Source organism: Furipterus horrens, unplaced genomic scaffold (assembly GCF_987537825.1).
Source record: "Furipterus horrens unplaced genomic scaffold, mFurHor1.1.pri manual_scaffold_1, whole genome shotgun sequence".
Lineage (NCBI taxonomy): Eukaryota > Metazoa > Chordata > Mammalia > Chiroptera > Furipteridae > Furipterus > Furipterus horrens.
The window spans coordinates 60,965,719-60,973,497 of NW_028327171.1; the positions used below are offsets into that span (position 1 = coordinate 60,965,719).

Sequence of the window (7,779 nt, forward strand, 5' to 3'; positions counted from 1 at the left end):
ATGAAAAGATATAGAAACTATGAATATGAACCAGATGAAAATGAAGAATGGAATACCTGAAATGAAGAATACACCAGAAGGAATTAAAAGCAGGCTAGATGAATCAGAGGATTGAATCAGCAATTTGGAAGACAAGGTAGAAAAAACACCCAGTCAAAGCAAGAAAATACTTTAAAAGACTTTTAAAAAATGAGGATAATTTAAGGAAGCTCTGGGACAACATGAAATGTAACAATATTCATATCATAGGGATACCAGAAGGAGAAGAAAGGGAACAAAGAATAGAAAACTCATTTTGAAGAAATAATGACAGAAAACTTCCCTAACTTGATGAAGGAAAAGGTCACACAAGTTCAGGAAGCAGAGAGTCTTAGTCAAGAGACCTACACCAAGACACATCACAATTAAAATGGCAAAGTTTAAAGACAAATGGAGAATCTTAAGAGCAGCCAGAGAGAAACAATTAGTTACCTATAAGGGAGCCCCAATAAGGCTTTCAGTCAATTTCTCAACAGAAACAATACAGGCCAGAAGAGATTGTTATGAAATATTACAAGTAACAAAAAGCCAGGACCTCCAAACAAGACTACTTTATCCAGCAAGACTCTCATCTAAAATGAAAGGTGAAATATACAGCTTCCCAGAGAGAAAAAGGCTGAAGAAATACATTTCCACCAAAACAGCATTGCAAAAGATGCTAAATGGAATGCTTTAAGAAGAAATAGAGAGGGGAACACAGGTATAAAGAGGAAAAAATGTCTGTGAATAAGTACTTATCAATAATAACCTTAAATGTAAATGGGTTAAATGCTCCAATCAAAAGACATAGGGTAGCTGAATTGATAGAGAAAACATGACCCACATATATGCTGTCTGCAAGAGACCAACCTCAGAACAGAAGATTTATACAGGCTGAAACTGAAGGGATGGAAAAAATATTTCATGCAAATGAAAATGAAAAAAAATTCTGGTGGTAGCAATACTTATGTCAGACAAAACAGACTTCAAAAAAAGGCCATAATAAGAGACCAGAAGGACTCTGCATAATACTTAAGGGTTCATTCCAACAAGAGGCTATAACCCTTGTAAACATATATACACCCGATATAGGAGCACCTACATATATAAATAAAATCTTGGAAAACTTTAAGAAAGAGATCAACAGCAATGCAGTCATAGCAGGGGATTTTAATACCTCACTTTCAACAATGGATAGATATTCCAGACAAAAAAAAAAAAAAATCAACAAGAATATAGCAGCATTAAACAACACACTAGATCAAATGTGTTTAATTTCAATCTACTGATCAATTCACCCCAAAGAAGCAAAACATACATTCTTCTCAAATGCACATGGATCATTCTCAAAGATATACCACATGATAGGGCTCAAAATAAGCCTTAACAAATTCAAGAAAACTGAAATGATGTGAAGCATTTCCTTGGATCACAATGGCCTGAAACTAGAAATCAACCTCAAGAAAAAAAACCCAAACCATTCAAATATAAGGTTGGTGCAAACATAATGTCCAATTTCAAGGTCTATTTTAAAAATGAAAAAGCCCATGATTATGAAAATATTTATTTGTTAACATAACCTCTTTGCTTTCTAGAACCTCATTCCATCTGTCAACTAGCTTATAAATGCCATGCTTGTAAAATTCTTTAGGTTTTGAAGCAAAATATGAATCCAACTCATTTTCAACTTCTTCTCTTGATGTCAACCTAAGACCATCAAAACGGTTCTGTAGTCCCTGAAACAAGTGATAATCAGAAGGAGCAAGGTCAGGAGAATATGGAGGATGAAGCAATATTTCCCAACCAAGCTCTTCCAGGAAAATTTTGGTGAGTCAAGCTGTGTGAGGACGAGCATTATCATGATGGAAGATGACACCTTTTCTGTTGACTAAGGAGAGTGGGTCGCTTTTGGTTCAAAGCTGCTTTCAAATGATGAAATTGTTTACAGTAAAGATTAGCAGTAATTGTCTGATTTTTGCCTAACAGTTTGTAATGGACAATTCCTTCCATATCCCACCATACACTCAACATGATCTTCTTTGGATGAAGTCCTCTTCTTGGTTGTTGAACTCTTCTTCCTCCTCTACTGATCCATGATCGGCAGTGTTTAATGTTATGGTAAAGGATCCACTTCTTCGCATCTGTAACAAGCCTACTTAAAAATGGTGCCTAAAGGTGTCACAAAAGCAATGATTCATAACAAGCAACACACTGTTGCAGATTCTCTGGAGGCAATTCGTGTTTGACCCATTTTCCAACTACCTTTCCGATCCTTTTCAGTTGGCGTAGCATGGTTGTATGGGCTATGTTAAATTGTTCTGCAAGTTCCCTAGAGGTAATGGTGGGGTTTTCTGCGACAACAGCTTCTAACACTTCAGAATCAAGTTTTTTTGAATGACCCTCTTTTGGCTCATTTCTCAAACTAAAATTCCCACTTCGGAAATGGGAAAACCACCTCCTGCAACTTCTTTCAGTCACTGCATCATCCCCATAAGTGCTCTGAATAGACTTTGCTGCTGAACTTGCATTGGTACCTTTATGAAACTCATAGAGTAAAACATTTCTAGTGTGGTCTTTAGATGGAATGAACATGGGTGCAAATATTACGGATGATTATGAACAATACTTCGACAATCTGAAAAAATAAGGTATAAATTACTCACTTTGACATCAAAAAATTATAAGAAGCAGCACAAATTTAATAAATATTATCTAAAACTTCCTTTTTAAAAAGTTGGACATTACTTTCGCACCAACCTGATACATGAAGTCTAAATAACATGATATTAAATAATGAATGGGTTAACAATGAGATCAAAGAAGAAATCAAAAAGTACCTGGAAAAAATAAAAATGAGCACAAAACAACCCAAAACCCATGGGACACAGCAAATGCAGTGCTGAGAGGGAAGTTCATAACACTACAGGCCTACCTGGAAAAGGCAGAAAAACTTCAAATAAAAAACATAAATCTACATCTGAAAGAACTAGAAAAACAACAACAAACAAAGCCCAGAGCAAGTGGAAGGAAGGAAATAATCAAGATCAGAGCAGACATAATGACATAGAGACTAAAAAAAAAATCAAAAGATCAACAAATCCAAAGGTGGTTCTTTGAAAAGATAAACAAGATTGACAAATCTTTAACCAGAGTTGTCAAGAAGAAAAGAGAGAGGTCCCAAATAAATAAAATAAAAAAATGAAAGGGGAGAAATAAGAACTAATACCTTAGGTATACAAAGGATTGTAAGAAATTACTATGAACCACTATATGCCGAGAAATATTATACACAGAAAACCCTGTAGGCTTGAGCAAAAAACTACTCAACCTAGTAAATGAATATGGCAAAGTAGCAGGATACAAAGTCAATATTCAGAAATCAGTGGCATTTTTATATGCCAATAATGAACTATCAGAAGGAGAAACTAAGAAAACAATTTCATTTACTATTGCAACAACAGCAACAAAAATTACCTAGGAATAAATTTAACCAAGGATATAAAAGATGTGTACCCAGAAAACTATAGTGCACTGAAGAAATTGAGGAAGCTACAAATAACTGGAAGCACATACTATGAAATGTCCATACTACCCAAAGCAATCTACAGATTCAGTGCAATTCCTATGAAGATACCAATTTCATATTCACAGATCTAGAATAAAAATTCCAAAAATTTATGTGAAACCAAAAAGACCCTGATTAGCCTCATCAATATTGAGAAAAAAAGAACAAAGTTGGAAGAACCACAATACCTGATATCAAACTATACTACAGGCCACTGTAATCAAAACAGTCTGGTTCTGGCATAAAAAATAGATACATAGATCAATGGAACAAAATAGAGAGCCCAGAAATAAACCTATGTCTCTTTGGTCAATTAATGTTTGACAAAGGAGCCAAGAGCATGCAATGGAGAGAAGACAGTCTCCTCAACAAATGGTGTTGGGAGAACTGGACATGTACATGGAAAAAAATGAAACTAGACCACCATCTTACATCATACACCGGAATAAACTCAAAATGGATATAAGACTTAAATCGAAGTCGCGATACCATAAAAATCCTTGGAAAACACAGGCAGTACAATTTTAGATGACTCACGTAGCAATATCTTTACTGGTATATCTCCTAGGGCAATGGTAATAAAGGAAAAACATAAACAAATGGGATTATATCAAATTAAAAAGCTTCTGCACAGCTAAAGAAACCATCATCAAAATGAAAAGGGAGTCAACTGTATGGGAGAACATATATGCCAATGATATATTGGGCAAGGGTTTAATCTCCAAAATAAATGAACTTATACAACTCCATACCAGAAAGACAAATAATCCAATTAAAAATGGACGAAGGACTTGAATAGACACTTCTCCAAGGAGGACATATAAATGGCCCACATACATATGAAAAGATGCTCAACATCACTAGCCATCAGATAGATGCAAATTAAAACCACAGTGAGATCGCACCTCACACCTGTCAGAATGGCTATCATTAATAAATCAATAAACAACAAGTGCTGGCAAGGATGGGGAGTAAAGGGAACCCTAGTGCACTGTTGGTGAGAATGCAGACTGGTGCAGCCACTGTGGGAAACGGTATGAAGTTTCCTTAAAAATTAAAAATGGAACTTCCTTTTGACCCAATGATTTCACTGTTGAGAATATACTCGAAGAATTCTGAAACACCAGTTCAAAAGAATTTATGCACCTCCATGTTCCATAGCCAAGATTTGAAAACATCCTAAGTGCCCATCAGCAGATGAGTGGATTAAAAAACTGTGGTACATCTACACAATAGAATATTACGCAGCAAAAAGAAAGATGGAATTCCTACCTTTTACGATAGCATGGATGGAACTGGAGACACAGTATTATTCACTGAGTATTTTAGGGAATCATCATATCTTCAATACATAAAGTATACAGCAGCCTCAGTACTATAAAGATATCTTTCAACAGCAAGTTGCAAGTGAATTACAATATCTTCACATAAATAATTCACCACTGTAAAATAGGAAATTTGAAGAAGTTTTAAAAATGCTTCGCTGGAGGTTGTTTCTTTTCTACTTTCCTCAATATCATCAAAATTTTATGTTAGGACAAATGTATTTAGGAGTGACTGTTAAAATCAAAAGGAAATGAACTAGTTTATGTTGTTATTTAAGTATAAAAAGAAGTATTTATTCCTTCTGTCACATTTATAAATATCTCTATGAATATATATTTATACATTTTATTCCATATTTCCATGAAACTGGTCTTAATATTATATGGTAATGCCATACAATAAAAACTAAAAAATGAATATTGTGTTAACTCTTTTTCTCCTGTTCTGTGGCAAAACACACAACTTTTCATCATAGTAAGGTGACTTGCTACCACAAACACCAGCTCCCTGTGTAATCAGTTTCTTGTCTCAGAATTTGGAAAACTCTTTCTGTGACACCCAGAGAGCTGATTCATGACAGATATCAACAAGCTGTTAGACCGTCATTCTTTATCATTTTTAGGAACTTACTGGGGCAGATTAGGTCAAAGGTAGTTGCTCAAGTTTTAATTCTTTTTAGAAAATCAATGAGATGGAAAGAAATTACAATTTCTATGTTTTTTATCAAATGTTGATTTAATTAGCTTTTTATTGCTGTGATTTGGCTTGTCACATAAATGTGTCTAAAAACCATGTCAGTGTTGCCATAATTTAAATATTTTAATCATGAAATATTTCAATTGTAGTATTCAAGGATGTATTCACTCGATTGACCCTGGCTGGTTTGGCTCAGTGGATTGAGCGTCGGCCTGAGAGCTAAGTGTCGCTGGTTCGATCTTCCAGTCAGGGCACATCAGAGAAGGAAAACTCTGACTCCAAAAAACCTCCGCTGCCTTGCGGCATACCTCTTCAGGGGAAAGGCTAAGGGAGTAAACCCCGACAGAAAATCCGGAGCCGGAGTCCCTAAGGCGGTTTGACGTTGTAGTCAACACCGGCAACTCCTGCGGCGCACCTGAAGCCAAGCTGTATTGACTCCGTCTTTCCCTTGGACCCTTCAGCTGCGAAGAGAGGGGGGGTCTGTTGCATGGGCAACAGCAGACCCTCCATATCACCCTGCCCAGGCTCTGTAGCTTCAGCTTCACTGGAGAGGACACTCCAGCGTCATCGCAAGATGTCGATTTAACACGGGAGGAGACAGATACCGTGTCACTCCCGAGTCGGACTGCACAGCCATTCTCGGCGGTGCAGATAGACTCTTAAGAAGCTACACCATCGTCTCTCGAGACGGACGGCTGCCAACTATTCACTCGATTTTCAGGGTAACATTTTCCTCAGTGTAAAAAAAAAAAAGATGAAAAAGCAAAAACTCAAAAAGAATATGGTAGTTATATTGCTTACTAATAATACCTCCATTTATGTAGAACTTGACCGTCTTCAAGGCCCTTCTAAATTTATAACCAAAATGTTGAAAAAAGAGCTATCAGATTGTTATATTTACTGCTCAGAATTGAGCTATTTCATTTGATGCTCAAAACAATGTTATGAAACAGGAAGAGCAGGTATCATTGTTACTATTTTATAAGTGAGAAAACGAAGATTCAGAAATCAGATGATTTGCCCAGGACCACAGAAAAAGAGGCAAGTTTAGAAGCAAACCTGTGTCTCCTGGATCCTAGCACTTTTTGCCTCCGGACATATCATATAGTTTCTAAGATAATCATGAATGATGATTGATCTTAAATCACTTGTTTATCTTGGAAAACATTTTTCTCCCCAGATTCCCAGCTGCCTGGCACCAGTCCTCTGCCCGGACTCTTGGAGTCACAATTAACAAGAGGGGAACAGGTGGCTGCTTGGCCATCTTCCATGCAAAAAGAGTGGGGTGCTTCCTTTTGGTAAAAGGTTTCCAGACTCAGATTGGCCAGACATTTTAAAAAGGAGAGAAAAGCAAATTCACCTCTGCAGCAAGTGGAAAAATAAATGCCAAAGTCAGTATTTTACGTTCCAGATGAAAATGTCATTCTGAAGGAAATTTGTTGTTATTTTTAGAAAAAGAAATAAAATTTCAGCTCTGTGTACCAAAACTCTGGCCTCATCCATCAGGGACACTGATGCAGAAGCAAGTAGAAACTACCCAAGGTCTGTAGTTCCTATAAGACGAGGTAATGCTTAAATAAATAATTGGTTCCCATCATACAACTCAATGTTTAATCGAGTCCAAACAGACTGCTGCCAGCATTTTTAAGTCAACACTGATATCTAAAATAAACACCAGCTGACTGACACACACTGGTACTTTAATGAAAATATATTGTGAAATAGCTTTTAGCCAAGAGAAGTTTGGGGGCTTTTTGTACAGGTAAGCATTGATTAGCCAGAAGAATAATAAGTCCACTACACATTTTGAAAATTACTCATTTAACAAACTTTTTTTTTTTTTTTTGAGTACTTACTTTCGGGAAGTGAAGTATGAGATTTAATCTACTTTCAAGTTAGTTTGTTACAGTTTTGCTGAAGCTGGCAGAAGTCTTGAGTCTCCTGAGTCAGAGACAAGACTTCAATGCTTACAGAAGTAGCAGTAGCCAGCGTCAGCATCTGAGAGGAACAGTGAACCTGAGGAAGCCAGGGCTTTTATACTGAACAGTAAGCACACCTGCTTATTGCTGTTGAGAAAGACACTTCCTCACTCTTCCAAAGCAGTTTGCTATACAGGCATCCTTGAAAAACAGTCCAGAACAAAAGCAGTCAGTGCCTCTACTTAGAAGATTTGT

The 7,779-nt window shown here is 36.5% G+C and overlaps 1 long non-coding RNA gene across 1 annotated transcript; it reads right to left on the bottom strand.

Moving 5' to 3' along the window:
* Positions 1-2,284: 2,284 nt before the first annotated feature.
* LOC150021199 (uncharacterized) lies at positions 2,285-7,140 on the bottom strand. The gene is made up of 3 exons (XR_016512706.1): positions 7,088-7,140; positions 4,856-5,025; positions 2,285-2,653 (listed from the first exon to the last, which is right to left on the bottom strand). It is a non-coding gene; the product is annotated as an uncharacterized LOC150021199 (long non-coding RNA).
* Between the last annotated feature and the right edge of the window lie 639 nt (positions 7,141-7,779).